This window comes from Lissotriton helveticus, chromosome 1_1, assembly GCF_964261635.1.
Source record: "Lissotriton helveticus chromosome 1_1, aLisHel1.1, whole genome shotgun sequence".
Lineage (NCBI taxonomy): Eukaryota > Metazoa > Chordata > Amphibia > Caudata > Salamandridae > Lissotriton > Lissotriton helveticus.
In genome coordinates this window covers 105,653,798-105,675,944 of record NC_136057.1, presented here as the reverse complement: position 1 = coordinate 105,675,944, position 22,147 = coordinate 105,653,798, and the positions used below count along the sequence as shown (strand labels likewise).

At 44.2% G+C, this 22,147-nt stretch overlaps 1 pseudogene; it reads left to right on the top strand.

The window, feature by feature from the left end:
• Positions 1–9,906: 9,906 nt before the first annotated feature.
• On the top strand, positions 9,907–11,029 carry LOC144759181 (uncharacterized; annotated as a pseudogene).
• The last annotated feature ends 11,118 nt before the right edge of the window (positions 11,030–22,147 follow it).

The following is a 22,147-nucleotide window of genomic DNA, read 5'->3' as shown; positions in this document are numbered from 1 at the left end:
CTTCTCTATCGAAATTAACCCCAGCAAACTTAATTCCACCTCTCCGTCTCTAGTCTCCTACAGAGACTGGAAACATATTAACCTTGATCACTTAGCGGAGATAATGCAAGATAGCCATATCCCGGACGAACATGACCCCACCTTAGCGTCCTTTAATTACCTGACCAACCTAAACACAGCCTGTAGTAAACTAGCCCCGATCAAAACCTCTCACCGCAGTAGGAAACTTCCTTCAGCACAGTGGTTTACGGAGCCCGTACGAATTCAGAGACAGTACTGCAGGAACCTGGAAAGGCAGTGGCGCCGCCATTACAGCCCTGCTGACAAATTGACCTATAAAAATGCCCTTTCCACCTACAAAAAACTCATAATATCAGAAAAAAGTCATTATTACACCTCCCAAAGTAACCAGGCGAAAAACTCGGTAGGGGAATTATTTCAGGTGGTTACTCACCTATCCAACCCCCCTGCCCCACGCCTAGAAGGATCACAGTCTCTTTCTGATGCTCTGGCCAATTTTTTCGAGGATAAGGTTAGTTCCATCTTTTTGACCTTTTGCCACTCCCCCACTTCTCCAACCCCCATGGCACCTCCCACCAACAACCCCCCGAGTTTTTCATGCTTCGAAACGACCACGCAGCAGCAGATTCAACATCTGGTAGCTTGTACTAAATCAGGATCCCCCCTCGATCCATGCCCTCCTGCTGTCCTGAATCGCATCCCGGAAGCAATCTCTCCTGCCCTATCAACAATCTGCAATGCTATGTTTTTAACAGGCACCTACCCATCTGTCTGGAAGAAGGCTATTATTAAACCACTTTTAAAAAAGCCAACACTGGACCCTCTCCTCCCTGCCAGCTACAGGCCTATTGCATGTCTCCCCTTTCCAGCCAAGATTTTCGAAAAAATAATGAACACTCAACTCTCGAAATTCATTAACGATAACAATCTACTTGACGACACCCAGTTTGGTTTCAGACAAGGTCATGGAACGGAGACAGCACTACTCAAAGCAGCAGATGAAATAAGAGCTACGATGGACAAGGGAGGATCGGCAGTTCTTATACTTTTGGACCTCTCCGCTGCCTTTGACACGGTCGATCATGTCACTTTGATCGACCGTGTCTCAGCTTTAGGAATAAGAGGCAAAGCCAAAGATCTCCTTGCCTCATTCCTGGCCAACCGTCCCCAGACAGTTAAGATGGGTAACTACACCTCCCAGACCTTTTCTCTCCCTTGCGGAGTACCACAGGGCTCCTCGCTAAGTCCGACGCTTTTTAACATCTATGTATCGGACTTAGCGAGGGTAATAAAATCTTACGGAATCGCCCTCACAACGTATGCAGATGACACCCAATTAGTGTTATCGGTACACAACGATGGTACTTTAGTCGCAGCCAACTTCCAAGAGGGAATGAAGGCAATAAGTTCCTGGATGTCATCAAACAGTCTCAACTAAACTCCGATAAGACGGAGGTGATGACATTCGGGAACTTGCAGCCCATCTGGTCCCCTCAGTGGTGGCCATCTCAGTTGGGGGTCCCCCCCCAACCAGTAGTCAAGGCACGCAATCTGGGAGTCATCTTTGACAACAAGATGACTTTTCTTTCCCACGCCAACGCTGTGGTATCTTCCTCCTTCTATATCCTAAAAAGGATTAAAAAACTACTTCCATACTTACCGCCGTCTGCGGGCAAAACCCTAATTAGCACCTTGGTGTTTTCTAGAACAGACTACTGTAACGCCCTCTTTCTGAATGCCCAAGAAAAGGTCCTCAATAAATTACAGACAGTACAAAACGCTGCAGCCAGAATCCTTTTAGCCATTCCCAAATTTGCTCCCACTTCCCCTTACATCAGAGAGCTGCATTGGCTCCCCATACGGAGTCGGATCAAATTCAAGGCTCTATGTATAGCCTATAAAGCTATCAACAATCCTGGCCCACAGTTCTTAAAAAAAGCTCTCCATCCCCTGGAATATTCTAGGACCTTACGATCATCTTCAGCCCATTTGCTGAAGGTTCCACGGACAAGAAGGACTAATTGGGGAGACAGATTTTTTACCATAGGAACTGCCAAACTGTGGAACACACTGCCATTCCACATTAAAACCGCCCCCACGCTATTAAACTTCAGAAAGAATCTCAAAACTTGGTTGTTTTCACCTTAAACCCATACACATCTCAAGAGTAAGTTCAGCAACACTAGCGCCGAGACACCCTATGGGTATTTGCGCGCTTTAAAAATCGCATAAAAAAAATAAATAAAGCCACCTTTTCTGACGTCACTTCCGGTGACAGCGTCGCCCCACTTCTTTTTTTAGGACTTGTACCTGCGTAGAAGGTTTATATGCCTGCTGCAAAGAATGTGTAACCTGTACATCACAGAACTGTTTTTTGTAGATAGCTCAGTGGGCTTCTGCTTATGTCACAGATCCTTTTCTTACAGTTCATAAGTTACAATCCTAATATAGCGCATTGAGCTATGAACTCATCAGAGCTGTCTGGTAAAGGTTAGAAAGTTATGTATATTTTTTTAAGTCTTTCAGTATCCTAATGTTGATGGATTTTGTTTGGGTAGAAATACATTCCTAAGGCCATTCCTTGTATTACATTTTAAATTGTGTGTGTGTGCTTCAGCAGACCAAGCAGTTTTGAAGTATCCTGCCTCCCAGTATGGCTGACGTGACTTCTACACCCTGTAGTCTTCATTGTTATGTATACACAGTTTGACACACTTCAGATCGTCTTTGTTATGTGTGTGGTAAGTGTTTGGACACCCTGCACTTGTAGGGCTATAAATGGAATACATGTGAGATGGGAGATGAAGGGCTCTGTTTAAGGTTGGTAGTTATGGAATCTATGGGGTAGGCGATACGAGGGGGAGGGGCAACAAAGAGAGTCTCACCAGGCACAGCGCCAACGCCGCCCCTGGCTGACCATGTCAAATGGCTTCTTTGCTTGCCCCTAATCTGCGAAAATCAGATCAACACACAGGGATCTGGCTATTATTTCTTCTACTTCCCCTCACACCAGCTGTAAAGTTAAGGAGAGGTGTTGGCCCAACGGCTAGGGCGGTCGACCTTGAATCTGGGGAACCGGGTTCGAGTCTCGGCAATAACGCTGAACATCCTGTGATTCTGGGCAAATCACTTAATCTCCCCGTGCCCAACAAAAATGAATGTGTCCTCATGTGACGCAACTGGTGCTATGTAAAGCGCTCTGATTCCTTTGGGTCAACTTCGCGCTATATAAAACTCTGTAAAAAAACAAATAATCGGGGGCTCTTAATTTTGGACTGCCAAGTGCATTGAAGGTTAAAATGAAGCCTTCGTGAACCCCTTTCTGTTGTCTGTCTTCATAATGACCGAGTCCTGTTTCTACTACATTCCAAATCCTTGGGGAACCTACACCCACAACCAAGAATATTCAAAAGAGGTTTCCTATGACTGCATTAGTGAACACAAGTGGAGAGCAACTGCACCCCCCCACCCCCCAGTCAGGATATTTGCTGATTTGTCAAAGTGAGACCCTTCTAGCAGTGATCTGACCTCCCTTCACTTCACAGGTGTCCTTCTTGTGTATATTCGGCATATGGCCGCGCTTGGGTCTGTTGCACCAATCTTTGCATCAAGATTGTGCCGACAGTGGTCCTACTGCCCAACATTTGCCTACAAAGGGCCCGAGTCATAAAAGTAATTTGAGACAAAATCCTTCCTTTACTACTGCTAAATGCCTTTTGTGAATGCCGAAAGTCGTAAAGTTAGGATTTTGCCTCAGATTACTTTTGTGAATCTGGCACAAAGTGGTTAATTTTTCTGCATTCAAAGCATGAGGCCTACCATAATTACCCACACGCACCTGCTCTGTGAATGGTCAATGCTGCATGACTGGGTTGATGGACCCCAAAAGCCTGGACTGACATTCAGCAGTAGAGTGTCAGACTTCAAATCTGTATTCACCCCTGGGACTCTTTATATGGCTTTTCAGGGCAGCTTGCTGGTTCCTTTGACTATTTCCAGTTTCTGCTGGTCCTGGCTTCTCTATTGCATGATTGCCAAATAGCCACAGTTGTCTCCATGCCTCTTTCCCGGATTTGAACTTTTCTTAATACTTGAAGTTCTGGAGGCAAGGTCTTCACATGTGTACATTGTGAGCCATGCCAGTCAGTTGTAATAGTCCATGATGAGTCTCACCCCCTGCTTCAAACCCCGCTCCTCTTTTCAGGTGAAGGCTTTCAGAGGATTGCCACTGGGTTCAACAAAGCCCCTTTCTCCAGAAGAGCTCTGCACTAAGGCTGGCTGGAATGTAAATGAGACTAGTGTCATGTGGGTAATGTCGCACTATGCTTGTTCGAAACTGCATCATTATGCAACATCATGCAAGGGCTCACAGTTTACAGTAAATTTACAGCACGTTAAAATAACCCCACACTGAAATTCACCCGTGCTGCAGAAAATGGCACAAGGGTGCATTTTGAGCTAAAATATGGTGCTAAAAGTCAGTGTTGCTTTCGCTTTTGAGCAGATTTCTGAAATTGTGCATAATTGCACAAAAACAAATTGCGTGGATTTTACACATCCCTATGGAGAATTCTGTTCCTTGGGTGAGTTAGTGTTCAGTAACTGAGGTGAAAGCAGCCTGCTGCACTCCAGGAGAATCCTCAACTTGCAACTCTAGTTCCCAGCCTGCTGAAACCTGTGCTCTTTTATAACCTGCAGTTGTCTATGGAGTTGTCTTCCAGATCTTAGTCGAGCAGAAGAACACGCATGGCTTCTTGTGATGGGCCAAGTCCAGTGCCTTTTGTTGCTGCCTATACGTAGGCATGCTGCAGGACCCTTGCAGTGCACCAGACTACCACAGGGATCTCTGGAGAAGAGTTGCTCTGACTGTTCCGTCCCATCCCCGATGCACGCATTGGGCTCCCAGACCCCCTCACAACATCCCATCGTAAGTCTACTTGCAGAAGAGTATGTGGTTCCATAATGCATTCCCCACTCCTGAGAAGACCTTCTGAGCCACTGGGGTTCTCAGCCTGGAGTGAGTACTTTCTTAATCTTCATGTACTCTAGAATCCACAACCGTGCCAGGATTCTACTATTGTCACTTCTCATGCCACAACAACAATAATGACCTAGGTCTAGGGCATTCAATTTCAACTTAGCTGGGGTATCAATTGTCGTAATCTGTTACAGACAACCTCCCAATCTTTCTAAAGCGACAACAGGAGGAAGGTCCTTCTCCTACCTGGCCGCCAAGACCTGGAACTCACTCCCAACCGACCTGCGCCTGACCCAGGACCACCTCTCCTTCAGGAAGAAGCTCAAGACCTGGCTGTTCGAGCAGTAACGGCACCCCCCCCCCCCACCTAGCGCCTTGAGACCCTACGGGTGAGTAGTGCGCTCTATAAATGACTTGATTGATTGATTGATTGACTGTGGAAGTCAAAAGGCTTCAACAGGTGAGAACTCATTGGCACCTCCACGGTTGGAGATATCTGGGGGAAGGGGAAGATCAAATCATTTGAAGAATTGTAAGGGAATATAAACTCGCCCAATCAGAGTACTTTCGATATGGATAGGTTCGACATTCCCTCCGCTCAGCGTTGCCCGGTGAGACGGAACCTTCGGAGGCTTCCCCTTTGGAAGATAGAATATTAGATGGGCACCTTCCTGACAAGACAATTTCTTTAACATATAGAAAGCTGATTAATCATAGGAATGACTCCCTTAAGGCATTAAGAGATACGTGGGTGCAGGACGGCATTGTGCTGGATGAGGAAGACTGGCAGATAGCTGTGTCCTCACCTAGGGAGGAGGCAATCCCAGCTCGCCTCCGGCTGGTGCAACTCAAAATCTTGCATAGAATTTACCTTACGGTACCCAGATTGGTACGCATGGTGCTTTCAGATTCGGGACTGTGTAAAAGGAAATGTGGTCAAGTCGGTACTTTTATGCATATCATCTGGGAGTGCGAGCATGTTGCCCCTTATTGGAGTAGCATTCATAACATCATACATGGAGTACTTGGACTGTTCCTATCTCCAGAGGCCAGGAGATGTTTGCTTAATGTATGGGAGCCCACTGATTTAAACACTTCACAGACGCAATGGGTCACTCTATGTTATATGATCGCCAAGCGAAATATTGCACAGCTGTGGGGAGCGGAGCAGCTAAGGGACACCCCCGAAAGTGGACATTGGTGTCGGGGCCTTGGAACAGCTATAGGGGAGAAATTTGTACACCACCAAGGGCCGCTGTCCTGGAAGAATCCCCTCCCCGTGAAGTTCCAATGTAATTGCGAGTATTGTTTTACCTGTATCCCACGATGTATGCTCAGCTGCCATAATTGACCCTCTGTAATGTATATTTTTGCTGATGTTTGTTTCAATAAAAAGAAATATAAAAAAAATGCTCAACCAAAACACCGTAAAACACAAAAAAAAACGGACGCCTAAAATTCCCTAATTCAAAATTAAAAGTATATTAGCAGCACTTGTCCGTGATAGTAGCAGTTCAGGAGAGATGCTGGCAACTGGAGACAGTTGCAACGCTTGCATCTGTGCTGCATTATACCTTCAGTGTTGGGCCAGACCAAGCTTCAACAACTAGACCGCAATTTAAAATGGCTGACTTCTAAGTATCCTCTGGTTATGATAGATGGGTTTATCCTCGCTGTCACTCAGCCGTCCTGTCAGTGACCTCTTGTCATGTTAGATGGGTTTATCCTTGCTGTCACTCAGCCGTCCTGTCAGTAATCTCTTGTCATGTTAGATGGGTTTAGCCTATCTGTCACTCAGCTGTCCTGGCAGTAACCTCGGGTTATGATGGATTGGTTTATCCTTTCTGTCACTCAGCCATTCTGTCCGTAACCTCTGGTAATGTTAGATGAGTTTATCCCTGCTGCCACTTATCCGTCCTTTCAGAAAACTCTGGTCATGTTAGATGGGTTTATCCTCGCTGTCACTCTGCCGTCCTTTAAGTAACCTCTGGTCATGTTAGATTGGTTTATCCTTTCTGTCACTCAGCCGTTCTTTAAGTAACCTCTGGTCATGTTAGATGGGTTTATACTCGCTGTCACTCAGCCGTCCTCTAAGTAACCTCTGGTCATGATAGATGGATTTCTCCTTGCTGTCACTCAGTCGTCCTTTCAATAAACTCTGGAAATGTTAGATGAGTTACTTTGCTGTCAAATCCATGGTGAATACTATTCTGTCTTTTGGAGGATCTTCACTAACTCCCGTCTATTATTTAAACTTATAAAAGTGATCATAATTTCAAAAAAATCTCTTAGGCTTAGGCTTAATGCTCTAGTACTATTCCATAGGTAGCTTCCTTTGACGTTCTGTGATTGGGCGGACAAGGCTAATAGAGGTTTCAGAGACCTTGTCTGTAAGATCTCCAAATTTATTCCAAGGGCAAATATGTACGCTGGAGAATCCACTCCTGGGCAGAGCACTGGTTATAGTGGGGAAAGTGGTTGTCAAACCTCGAGATCTCTGACCGTTCAGCAACAGCCCAGCTCTTTGAACTGGATGTGCCCTCAAGGGACCCGAGGAAGGTGAGAAATCACTAGAGATATCTTCTTTAAAAAAAAGGAAAAATAGTTTCACTTACTGTGGTCTTGTAGAAGGTCATTGATAGTGGGATGCACAAGCACTTTGGTGTCTTGTATAAAGGCATTGATAGTGGGATGCAAGAGTGCTTTGGTGTCTTGTGTAAGGTCATTGATTGCGGTATGCAAGAGCGATTATGTGTCTTGTAACAAAGGGTCAGTGTTGGGAGGTAAATGGACCCTGCCCCAGCATTTCTGCAAAGTTCTTAGGCTCACATAGAAACGATGCTGTCTTTCATCATGAACATATTTCTTAAGTTGCCTTCCCTTTCACACAATAACCTTTTACACACGTTTGCGTGTGTGACAATGTTGGATTTGTTTCTTTGAAACCTCTTCGCTTACAGCGTCCACTTTGCTTAAGATTATCACGACTCCTTGAACACCAAGGCCCGACACACTTTGTGCAAATGTTCTATTTTTCATTTACGGGCAACATAGCTATCTGTAGACCATAACAACGCTGTCTTGCCCAGGACTCGCAAGGATGCTTTACATTATAAATAAACATCCGTTTCCTGGTGTTGTAAGAAGAGCGATTTGCCGTCATTGGCGAGGCCTCTACATGCTGATGCTTCGGCCCAGCAGCCTTCTGATATCTCTGCAAGGGGTGTCCTGCTCGTGACCACGATGGAGACCTCCATTCTTTCCCTTCAGGTAACAAGGGTAGGATCAACCAGTACGTGGATTCTTGGCAGAACACACACACGCCCTTGTCACTTAGGTTAGGGGAGGCATAGTTGGAGTACGCCAGATTTCTATATTGTTTTATATGCTTGCATGTATAAATTGTTTTAGCACGATGGTGGAACTTTTAATTCTGTTTACTGTCCTAATACTTCTAATAACTTTCATTTGCTTCTGTCTATTGATCATTGCAGCACATATACTCTACACAAAAATCATGTTGGTTCAATAAACATTGAAAACATCCCACTGTGTATTCCTAATATATTTCTCTGAGAGGACGAGAGCACGAGTGACTGGGCAAAAGGATTCTTAATCTGCGCTTGGTAATGGTAGAGCCTCATTGCCAAGCATGTGTTATGCAGCATCTGAACAGCTCTTATGAGCTGACAAAACCAGATCATAGAGGGAATGTTATTTTCTAAAATCAGCTTCCAACGCCACACGATGTCACTCAATACCAATTTAAGGATCTAGGTGACACAAGATTATCCCAGCAAAGACCTTCCCAATAGTGCATAGATGTATGGTTTGCCTGTCTTGGCCATGGAGCTGACCACTGTTTGCAGACTGAAACAATGGAAGTCCCAGGTCAACTAATGGAAGTGCGTCTGAGAGGCAGGAAACGTCCTAAACAAAAAAAGAAACCCAGCAGCTGGAAGGAAACTTTATGTCCTTAATAGAAATCCATTCCGAACAGGGTTTGGCTGTCTAATATGAGGGTCATATTTGATGAGATTGAGTTTGATTACTCGGTATACCTGAGTTCAGAAACTGGGGAATGCTTTCTAAAATGCTCTGATGCTGACTCTTCTTCTAAAAAAAAAAGTGCAGATTTAATGTACAATTCTTTTCACTCTGGAGAGAAATTATGTACAACCAATGGCCAATAATGTATACTTTTTAAAGGTCTTAACAAGGAACACTTGTGAGAAACGTCAACAAGTAGGAATTATGTTATTGGTAAAAGACACGAAGGCAATAAAAGTGAGTGATGTTAACTAACAAATATAATCATCTGTGAGGTTTTTAGGTTACGAATGAGAGTATTGTCAATCTCTTGGAGATAAGTCAGACTCTCCTGTTTTTTAGGCTATGCTATTAATTGTTTGTATACAATGAATTATTTGTATAAAAATATGCATTTCATTATATTGTATTACATATGTGTTTTTAAATATTGTTTTACAGCCCTGATGAAGTTCTTCGTATAGAACGAAACGTGTTGGCTGTTTAGTGTACAATTGTCAATATTGTAAAGAAGAATAAAGAACTCTGATTTTTCTCAACATTGGGCGGACATTCGTATATTTACTTCTTTATGGATTTCTTATGTTAGGTGGTGCAAACTACAGTTGGTAAAGTGTATTTGGGTTGTTCTAACCGCCCCAGAGGAACTGCAGGGGCTGGGGAGTTGCACACATTGTGAGCATAAGGCTCAGTTTTCAGTTCAAACTATTGAGGAGATTGTATAAGGAATGAGGTGCATCACAAAACCAAGGGAGTTTTTGTATAGGTTGGCCGTTCTCTTGTTAATGTGAACATTTTGCCTTGATTTTCTCGTTTTAAAATGTTTCTGTTCTTTTTTCATCCCCTTTGCAGATACTGGATCGCAGAACATCAACATTCAGAATGTGGAGAGCGCAGGCTTCAGAAAGGGATGGAAAAGTCCCAAATTCACCTGAAGGTCTAAGAGCAACACTTGCAGCCTTTCCAAGTCATAACTTCTCTGCTGCAAGACCACGACCTGAAGATCTCCACAGACCTGGAGGCGCCAACAACCTGGGTTCCCAGATCTGTGGATGGACCGCCCAGGAAGAGTTTGGAAAGCTACCAATGCCAGACACTCTGCTTTTTGGGTCCTGCCAAGAAAGCATCCTCATAAATGCTTTGGAGAAGGATGTGAACAACTACAGCACAACTGTAAGCAGGACTCGCACCCCCCCAAACATGACCTCCGATGCGCACAGTGGTCCTAATCCAGAGTCACATGTGGCGCACCCTCCCACTCTGGTAGTGTTTGCCATGCTAGAGCGGCTGGAAACCAAACTCGATAACTTGCACAATTCAGTGGGAGAGGTCCCTTCTCGAGTTGCACATCTTATGGAAAAGATCTGGGTAGAAAAGGGTCGAGATTTCCTAGAAGGCAGTGCAGTGTCTTTGGAAGCAGTGAGTCCAGCAGGCGTCAGAGATTGTAGCTTCCCCAGGTCCCTTCCAACTGCTCGTCCAGCGAGCCCAGGGGAGCCTAGCACAAGTCTACAAGTCTTTCATGATAGTCATGACCCAATGCGGGTCCCCGGCTTACCACCAGTGTTTTCAAGTGAGCTGGAGTTAGATGAACCCTTGAAGCAAGAGCCATTGTTGATAGTTGGGACCCACAAGACAGCCATTTCATGAAGCCACCATCTCCAGGGGTGCATGACTCGCAGAAGGACCAACGTACTGGGCCCATGCTTCAGACTCGGCTGGACCAGCAGAAGGAACCGTACCTACAACCAGGACTGCTGGGGGGGGCAAGACCTCAGCATGCATCTAGTTCTTCCAGCTGGACAGGGACTGCAGCGGGACCCATGTAAGGAACCAGGGCATGAACCACAGCAGCACCACAGCTTGGAACTAATGCTTCCAGATGGGAAGGAACCAGGTGAACACCTAAAGCCAGACCCATTGCCCGTGTCATGTATTCCTATCGGTTCTGAATCGATCCCCCTATTCCTGACCCTATTCTAGTTAAACAAACCAACAAGTTAACTAGCAGTCAGCCCATGAGGCAGAAAACCCCCATGATGCAGATACCGTTATCTGACGCAGTCACACTACGGCACAGGAACGTGTTATCTGATTAGGTCATAACGCTTGCGATCTAATTAGACAAGCGATATTCCTCCAGCCCCTGATAAGGCATACGGAGTTCTCATAACAAATCAAACCTATGACAACCTGGGCAAAACCCTGCGGCCATTGTTTTGATTTCACCGAGAACTTTAGTAAAAGAATGTGCTAACGAGCAAGTCGTCTGGAGTGGGTGAAAGGTTATATCCTCCAAAACCTCGCAGGAGGGAACTCCTATGTATGGTTCTTGGTATAGTCAACGTTGAAGGATAACCAGTTCCAAAATATTGTGCATCTAATCTTTGTTTCCATAAGAAACCTGATCTGCAAACAAACATAATACCATCCTGTCGGTAAAATGGGAGACAGTGATGAAGAAAGAGAGGCAGTTAGATTAGCAGCTGAAATCGCAGCAGCTGATACTGCACTACAAGATGCTGACCCGGAGATAATACTCATCCCGGTCACCAAAAGGAGATCTATAACCCTAAAACTTATAGAAAATGGACTGACACCTAGAGGTGGCACAGTCATATTCGTAATTGAGGCACACGAATATCGGCAGACAGAGGTATATTATTCATGGATACATTTTCCAGCAGCAAATGCTGTAACAAAGTACTTCCACTATTACAAAATAGAGGTACCACCTGACATTTACACTCCTTTCGAGGAGGTGGAAGTACCACTCAAATTTCAAGAGCATTTGCTCTTATTTGATGGCGCCCTAAAACATAATAATCACATCACCAGGCTCGGTCCTTTAGGTAGACCAGGAGCAACGTGGCCGGTCTTAGCCGGATACACACCACACCCAGACATCGAAGGGATGTCTACAGGAGAGCTGTTAATACAGCTAAAACAATTACTAAAAATTCATAGACAATTAGTCCAATATGTAATGCGGACTTCAACAATTCAGCCAGCGATTAAACTTCCACAGCTGACCCCTCACCAGGGGAACACAAATAAAATTACACCACAGGACATCCAGTCTTGCCTAGGTAAAGTACCGGCTAAACGGAAACAAATACCATTTTGGTTGGCACAGAAAATTACCCAAATAGAGGCGGTGTTTCCTGACACCACCCCGCTAGAAAAACACAGGATTCTGACTATCTGTCTTCCTATGGGAATCGCACCACACATTGAGGACTGTGACACTTGGGGTACAGTCTTTGCTTCCATCTACACAAAAACGCACGGTGTTCCATCCATTTCGGTGATACCAGATGTGCTAAAACAAATTCAAGACGAATACGGTCCGGAACCTGCTTTAACTCTTGGTATGAAATTACTAAAAGACTTCAAGCAGGTCTCGGCTATACTATTAGCCAACATAAAAGGTGAAGCAGCAAACGTGGCGATCCGCCAGAGGTTAAAAGAGACAGATATAGCAGACCAACCAGCTGAAATTGCCAGAATCATAGAAAAATCCTATGAGGAACTAGGTAGAGATAGTTTAGGTGGAATACCAGTAAAACCGCAACTGATTGAAAGTCCAGAAAAATTATTTTTTAATAATAATTCACCAAAAAAGAACTGGGATGGAAACAAACAATCCAATCCTAAAGAAAAGAAATTCCAGTCCCGAGGAAGGTCTCCTAGGCGAAGAGAAAAATCTCCGAACCAAAGACACAGGTCACCCCAGAGTGACCCCTCTGGGAAAAGATATAACCTTAGAAATAGGGATAATATAAAAAAACCTGATAGATATCAAGACATTGATACACGTCCCTCTCAATCTTTTCAGAATTCCTCGCAGAAATCGGAAAGAAGAGGACGATCAGAACAAAGAGAAGAGCACGCCAAGTCCAAAGACAAGGAACCTGCTCAGCTAAAAAAGAAATTACAATTTCCAAAAAAGAAGGTAGCCAGTATCAAGGTAGTTAACAATGCCGAGAATACTGAGGACACAACTGAAAAACGGAGAGTGGGCTCAGACAATGCTAGACAGTGCAGCAGAAGTGAGCATAGCTCGCAAAGTCCTTATGAATCATCTGGAGACAGTGGACACGAATGAATATCTTCAAGTGGAAACTGCGGACACCAGAGTTAGCAAACCTCACAAAATATACGAAATAACATTACGTATAGAGGGAGATAAGACTAGGAAAATAAGGGGACTATTTTGGGATAATCTCTCCAAGGGCTATGATATCCTTCTAGCTGAAAAAGACTGGCCACCAGAGTTTGTCAGGGAGTGCCCTCATGGCGAAGAAGTAATTATGCCTGCCTTCTCAAATCAAATTCCAATTCATAAAAAATACACACTTGCTAGAAAGTGGGCAGTGGCTCTAGCACCTGCTTTATATAAAAATCACGTGGGATGGGATGAGGACTCCCCTCCTCACAAAATCCAGTTAAAATCACAACCAACTGCACAAAGGCAGTACCCAATTAAGCAAGAAGCTAAAAAACAGGTAAATGAAATACTAGATCAGCTAGAATACCAGGGGGTGATTGAAACTTGCACCTCACAAATGAACAACCCTTTGTTTCCGGTCTCCAAACCAGACAATTCATATCGTCTAGTTTTGGATTACCGACACCTTAACACATGTTGCAAAACTTTTGCAGTGCAAAACTCACACAGTGCTGCACTAATGAATAACATAGTGCGCAAAAAATACAAAACAACCTTAGACATCTCTAATGGATTCTTTTGTCAAAACATAGCACCAGAGAGCAGATATTTAACTGCATTCTCAGTAAATGGCACTCAAAAACAATTCTGTCGATTAGCCCAGGGGTACAAGAACAGCCCGGGGGTATTCTCAGCGAGAGTAACAGAATTACTACAACTATATGATGATGAAGCATTATCTTATGTCGATGACATTTACTTAACAGATGATGACTTGGAGACTCACTTGAAAAGAGTGAACACCATAATACTTGGGTTCGCTGCAGAGGGTTACAAATTCAACTTTAAAAAATCCAGAATTGCCCATCTGACAGTCCTATTCTTGGGATATGAGTTATCAAGTGAAGGCAAAAGCCTGGCTGACAATTTCCTAGAGAAATGTGCCGTACTCCAAGCACCTAGAACGCTAAAAAACTTACAGTCGATTCTAGGCTTCCTAAATTTCGGAAGAACATACATTGCAAATTACGCAGAAAGGGTCAAACCCCTTTATGATCTGGGGACGCTCGTTCATTTCAAGGAGGTAGAGGGGCTGAGGGGCGAGTGAAGAGCTCCCTGGCCGCAGCACCGCAGCACCGCTGGTCGCCCTACCTGGGTGAAGGCTGCCGCTGCCGCTGCAGATACCGCGCCACCATACAGCCACAGGGACTACATCCCCCAGCCTGCTTTGCGGCGGAAGCCGCCCACGCAACTTCCGCGCCCGGAGGCGCTTTAACTGGGAGGCCAGACCCGGCGGAGTGGGGACGCTCGTTCATTTCAAGGAGGTAGAGGGGCTGAGGGGCGAGTGAAGAGCTCCCTGGCCGCAGCACCGCAGCACCGCTGGTCGCCCTACCTGGGTGAAGGCTGCCGCTGCCGCTGCAGACACCGCGCCACCATACAGCCACAGGGACTACATCCCCCAGCCTGCTTTGCGGCGGAAACCGCCCACGCAACTTCCGCGCCCGGAGGCGCTTTAACTGGGAGGCCAGACCCCGCGTCGCGGGACCACGCGCGGGACGCGCCGGGAGAAGCCCGGGACAAGGGCGGGGCCTTCTGCGGCCATCAGAGGCCAGAGGAGGACGGGCCGGGCCACCCCCCTTGGCCGTGCACCGAAAGGAGGTAAAAGAACTTGTTTTTGAAACATCCCATGTACCATGACATGCAAGGGGGGCCGAAAAAATTCAACACAGACAAGGGACCTGGCTAAGGGGACGCTGGTCCACTACTTCACCAAAACAACACCACTTACAGTCCAACAAACAGTAAGAACAGAACGAAGACGACTGCCTATAGACTGTCCCATAAGTGACTCCTCCCCCCCGCAGTCAGCTCCCCCTCCACAAAGCCTATCATTGTTAGAGGAACTTAATAGTTTATGCAAAACCAAGTATGCTGCTGTTAAGACCACCCCTGAGCAAACTAGTGCTTCTACCCGTCCTATAGTCATTACAAGTCCCCAATCCTGCATATTATCCCCACCATATGGAAATCTCCTGGGTACGCCAATTTCTTCACCTGCTATAGATAACACTAACCCCACAATGTTCCTCCCGGACCTTTCTGGTACAAAGCAACAAAAATTGACTTTGAACTCACCATTGCTTATTACCCTTTCCCCGGAAACATGTAAGGATCCCGCGAAACTGTTAGTCCCTGCACCCCTTATCTCACCAACCCTGTTGGCTCAGATGCAAACCATGATCAACTCTTTGATACATCCCCTGATAGAAAGAATGAACAATCTTGGGGATAGGATCGTGGCAATTGAGGAAATGACTAAGACAAACTCACTACTTCTAAAAAGTATGGTCGGCTCTAATCACTCACAGTCTCTTACCAATACTGCAGTGTCTTTAATAACTCCTCAAAGTAACATCAACCAACTCCGACCAGTAGCCTAACGTTCGTTAATTCCAACTATCCAGAATGTGCACGCAAAACGTATAACACCACATAGTTGTTCACTTGAAACTGGGCTGAACAAAGTAACTATACCACCCAAAAGGTCACTCCCCAATCCAGTGAATATTCCACAAAAAACTAACCACATACAACTACCACCGGAGGCTGCCCCGTTTGTGTGCGTCCTTTCTGGAGTCCCAGTACTTACTAATGGAAAAACAGAAAGTCACCAAGAACTAACAAACAAGACACTGTTTTGGTTAACAAAGAATAGACCCCTGCCTCCTGATATCGACGGCAGAATACTAAGTGTTAGAAGGGTGGGTTGGCTGGGCCCGCTTCGAAAAGAGAGACCTGGCGATCTGGTGTTAATAAAGTTTAGAAACAGTAATGTTGTCCCATACCTCCAGACCTGGCAACCACAGATAGGAGATGGTCCTATACACACCTGGGGACTATCTGACTTTTATCCCAGAGAATCATTTCTCCCTTATACAAGTTTAAAGAAGAGAGAAACTTTTGGTTGGGCCGAAATGGCGCCAGGGTGAGGGGCACTAACATTCAGACTTGACCTAATATACTCCGCAATGATCTATTTGGTACCTGATTTCTTTTTAAGATTTTATGCTATAATATTACATGTTGTAAAATGAGATGAAATGAAATGTAATGGTGATTATATATTGCAATGTGCTTTTATGATTTTATACTTCAAAATCGAATAAAGCTAATGAAACTGAAACTGATCTAATTAAACCAGACTTTAAAAGATCCAGTTGGACTCAAATACACACAGAAATTTTGAGATCCTTACAAACAGACATGCTAATTAAATCAAAATTAGAAACACGTGATAACACACGCAATCTTGTGATTCGAGTCATCCCAGGGAGATGCGGATTCACATACCTGACCTCTAATGAGGGGGAAAAGGTACCAATTGCATTCAAATCACACTTGTATACTAAGGCTGAAATGAAATTTAGCCCAACGGAAAAAATTCTTACAGCAACACAGACAGCTATAGCAAAACAACGAGCCCTGGCACAAGGTAAACGAATAATAATCGTGACACCAATACCAGCCCTAGAGGCGGTAACAAAGGCAAGCATTCCAAATGCTAAAGCACTCCATCCGAGATGGATACAATGGGCTAATTCTCTTGCTGCAACAGACGTGGTGTACGAATTTGATCCTTACTTAAAAACACAAGAATTTCTCCAATATGAATTTGAATGTCCTCCGCCAACCGAAATTCTGCCTCTAGACCAATACGGCTGTATAATATATACAGACGGATCAGCACAACCCGCAGTGGGGGGTAAGCAAGCTTACAGTGCTGCGTGCGCGATCGTTAAAGGCCGCTGGCACGAAGGAAAATTTAAACCGGCAATCACTAAAACACAATCTTTAGGAGATTGCACAGCTCAGCGAGCTGAACTACTGGCGTTCAAGATGGCGCTTGAAAATACCGATCGAGAATTCCCCACACTTATAGTGTGCGATTCGTATTATTGCGTTCAATCCTACAATGAATACTTGCAGATCTGGCTTCAGAATGGTTTCAAGGATGCGAAAGGTGGCACAATCAAGCATAAAATGCTCTGGGAACAAGTAGTTCTTTTACAGAAAGAACTACCAAAGACTCACGTGATACATACACTCAGTCATCAACGTGATGGCGTTCACGTTGCAGGGAATTCATTGGCTGATGAGGCCACGAAGGCAGCTGTGCAAACGGCTTCCGTAGCTGCCGTCACCCGGTCAAAAACAAAAATAGACAGCGAAATATTACAAGCTGTCAGCGCTTCAGAAAAGGATTCGATAGAACCACTCCCTAAAGGCTTTCCAGTAAAATACTCATACATAACTGATGCAAACAATGTTCCTTTTGCTCGAATCCCTGGAGTGGGGGATAGGGCAATTCCAAACATGGAACATAGGTTATGACTAATAATAGCGGCACACGAAGGGCTTGCTTCTATACATGCTGGCGTCTCAGCCACAGTATCATTATTAAAACAGAGATACTGGTGGCCACAAATGAGAAGACAAACAAGGAACTATGTTCTAGAATGTGAAATATGTCAAAGAATGAAAGTATCAACGGTGAGACGTCCAGCGCAGACGCCCCTTCTAATCTCAGATAAACCATTAGCCTGTGTCTATCTGGACCACTGTGGTCCCTTACAAAGGGATGGTAACTATAAATATATCCTGGTCGCAGTGGATTCATGCACGAGATTCATATGGATGTGGCCCCAGCGAACGGCTGACGCCAGAACTGTTATAAAAGATTTGCGAGTCTTTATCGGCACATACGCAATTGGCATGCTGCATTCGGACAATGGTCCTGCTTTTAGCTCTCGGGCTTATAAGGAGGCCATGGTCAGCATGGGCGTGCAATTGCGGTACTCTTGTCCATTTCACCCTGAGGGGAACGGAATTGTTGAAAGAAAAAACCGTGACATAAAGCAATCTATAACGGCAAAGGTATTAGGTTCGGGAGCTGGGTGGGTCAAACATCTAATAAGTGTCCAACGTAGTCTCAATAACTTGCCAAGAAATTCTCTGAAGGGATTCAGTGCGTACGAATTATTATTTGGAACTAGGATGATTATCTCTGACATTGATAGTCAGACTTCAGTGGTGAAAGAAAAAAGCTTTGATATCAAAGACCGTTTGGCTATTTTGCAGGACTTAAACAAAACAAGAAAAGACCTGAGCAACATAAAGTTGAAACAACAGCCAACAACCACTGAAGAACCACCACCTGTCCCAGCAAGACCTGTCTGGATTCCAAAAGTCGGGAATCTAGTCAGGGAAAAGATCGCGGTAAAGAAGGAATTTGGGCCTTCTTACAGAAAAGCAGTTCCTGTCTTGTCTGTCAACGGGACAAGATCAGTTGTACTACCGCCACTTGCTGGTAAAAAGGAGAACCGAGTTGTATCAATCGACCTGGTAAAAGCACAACATGTGGCCGATAACAAACAGTAGGCCAAGTGGACTCCCAATAAATAGCAGAACACCAAGGTTTGCTACCAGTACAGAGGTCCTAACAAAGAGGCTCATCACATTCGAAACGCCTACAGAAGAACAACAAGGACTATGCAACAATGCAATAGAACTCAGACCTCTGAAAACCCAAATAAAAACATTTAGCAGAGACACACCAATCTATAATGAAGTACCAAGTGAAAATGCAAGAAACAAAAATCCTGAAGCAATTGGAACAATTGACAGAACTGCATCCGGCTACTTCATAAACTTCGATGATTCCTCTGAAGGCTTCAGTGAATCAAAGACACAGCCATCATCAAAAACCTTTAAAGATAAAGCTAAGGAACTTTTGAAACAACTGAAAGAAACATATCTGATTTCTCCATGGATTGAATTTTGGGTGGGTTTTGGTGCATTTATCCTCATACTTTGGCTCATCATGGTACTTACTTTGGGACGCTTCATTGAGGGAAAATATGCTAAAATGGACACAGCAAGTCAGAACATCAACTTGATCCTCAAACCACACACATCTTCACACGTCGAGAAAAGAGAACTTTCTTCAGCCAACTTCACAGCCAATCCTATACCTGGTGGGGTAGCATGGGACAACACTGACTATGAAATTTATGGTCCGGTCGAGATCCTGAAATATCCACACCAAATTAAGATCTCATTGAGTGACTTTGCAAAACCAAACTCATTTGCTGATGATTGGGACTTCGAAAGCATTAATAATATGATGTCTGACTTAGTAATGTCTGCTAAATTTACCAAACATGATTATTTGCAGGGTTCTACAAATTATGACAGTATGTATTGCTATAACCACTATGGTAATCACTTTTTACATAGATCTGCACAACCTAGAAATGTTTTAAATTATAATCAATGGGAACATTGTGCAACACCTCCAAAAGGGAGCTCAAGAACCGTTTACGACAAATATTCATATTTTTCAGGTTTTAACACAAGTAATGCTGAAACCTTTTATTTTAAATTGTCAAACAAGACAGGAACCAAGACCATGATAACCAACACAAAATTGTTATATTCAGACTCATTTTTTGAACAAATGAATACTTTTGGATTTGATTATTGGGACAAAAATGTTGAATTGAAAAGTGTTTGGGGTACAAAAGAATGGCAAGTACAGGGTATAGAAGCTTTGTTTAGAGCCTGCATGATCCCAGAACAAATGATATTTTTAAATGACACTGTTCAACAGACCACCTGTCTTGGCTTAGCCAAAATCAAAGATTTAAATAAACCGTCTATTCCAAAGCCAACAATGCTTAGCAATAACTCTGATACAGATGAAGAGATAGACGTAAACCATATATTAAACCAAAACAGAACTCATCCTGATTGGAAACAGTGGTTGATCTGGCCCACAGATACTAATAACTGTCAAGACAGATTCCTGAACAAAACACAGGGTTTCAAAATGAACAGGCCAGACCCTAGATATCCTCAAAGACATCACCCAGGGATAATAACCACCTACAGTGTGGGCAAATTATGCCTTCAATGGCTACAAACTTCCACACTGGCAGAAATTAAGCAACACCTAACTTTACTTACTGATGGTGCTGACTTGCGTGATTTCACTTTGGGACCACGCAAACAGCGTCAAAAGCGTTTCATAGCAGCCTCTGTATATGCAGCATACAATGAGGCCTGGAAGGTTAATCAAATTGAAACAGCAGAGAGAATACGGGAAATTGACCGTATTAATTTGGAAAAATCACTTTCTGTAGTGGACAATGGGTTAATGACTCTGTCCTCCAGAATTTTTTCATTGGACAGCATTGTGTCTTCAGCAATCGATATATTATCGCAAGACTTACTGTTATTACAACATGGTCAGTCACAATTGCGTTCTATTGTACAGCTTGGCTGGACGTTACAAAATCTGCGTTCAGGCTATGTGCCTTGGCGTCTAATCAACACAACGTCACTATTCCAAATCTTTAACCTTACTGATAGACAAATCGGTATGGCGCAAAAGGGTGCTGATTATACAATCTTGAGCATTGAAAAACTAGAAAGATTACCAATGACAATGTCAGAACGACCTGTCAGTGAATGGATAATACACGGAATCATAAATATTCCAATCTCAACCTTCAGGTTTCAATACTGCCAAAAATATATACAGGCTGGCATGTACGAGAAATTGGGAAAGGGGTACCTTAAAACAACTTGGAACCTGCCCTATTCACATGCATGTGTCAGTAATAAAGGACAGAAAGTGTTTCTTAGTGGCAACAATTGTGCGATGTCACTAAGCGGCACGCTTCTGTGTAACGGAATTAGTTTGCATGGAGCCTGTGAAGGGAATTCATACAACCTTTCATGTCACCAGCAAGGCGCACCTGCAACTGAAATAGAACCATTCTTTCAAAGACTCTATAATGGGAGTTACATTCTTATTGTAGACCGCAGATGTTGTAGTCTTATGCCCGGGACTCCTTATCTAGTTACTACGACTGCGAAGGTCAAGTGCTGTGGACGCTCATTGTTCCCCAGCTCCTTCCCAGACAGGGAGGCAAGGGCATGGCCCGATTTGAAAATTACTTCTATTCGAATAGATACTTTAAGCAGAATGAAAACAGTCCTTCTTCAGACGCCTACCAGGCTCTCGTCATCAAAAGAAACGTATGATCTACAAGTCGCAAGGACGACTGCAGAGATACATACATTATTATCAACTAATTCCCCCGTACATTTCGCGGAAATCCTGAGTGAAATCTTAAATATTTCTGATACCAATGGGGTCTCAAAGGTATTTAAGACAGTATTTTCGATGGCATTAACACCATTCAAAGCCATACTGGGTATTTTTCCAGATTTCGTCCATTCGATTTTTGGCGGACTTCCCCTGATCCTGGGACTAATTGCAGGAATCCTATTCCTAGTCCTTATTTTTCGATATGGCAACCCATGTCACAGACAAAACTCTTGCGACAAGGGAAGAAACAATCCTAGCCATTGGATACCGGGACCGGATATCAAAAATCCTGGGACTCTCCCGGCTTAGAGACCTGAACATGACTTGGTTTCTATCATTTCGACCAATGTGGCAAAGATGTGTTTTACCTGTATTGAGGTGTCTGCTATGCGGAGAAGAATGCGTGTTAGACACCTGTCTGACGCTACAATCGGATGCGCCAGTGGATGCAGATACATTGTTGGTTCCTACCAAGGTTCACGCTTTGTGCTGCCCTCAAAGGCTACCAATCCTGATGACGGCATTCGTGGAAGCTTCACCACTACGATTGATGGGTAGTGAAGTTCAAGATGAAAGCAGCATCGAACAGGTACGACCTTCTGTCAGTAATGCAAATCAGAATGTCAATGGAGACAATCATGCGCAAGAATGCATGATTACACCTATTTCCGAGTTAGTGGAACTTTCCCAGGAAGCTGTTGATAGTTTTTTCGAAAGCCTAAATGATATGATGTTCTCACCCGAACAGAAATAG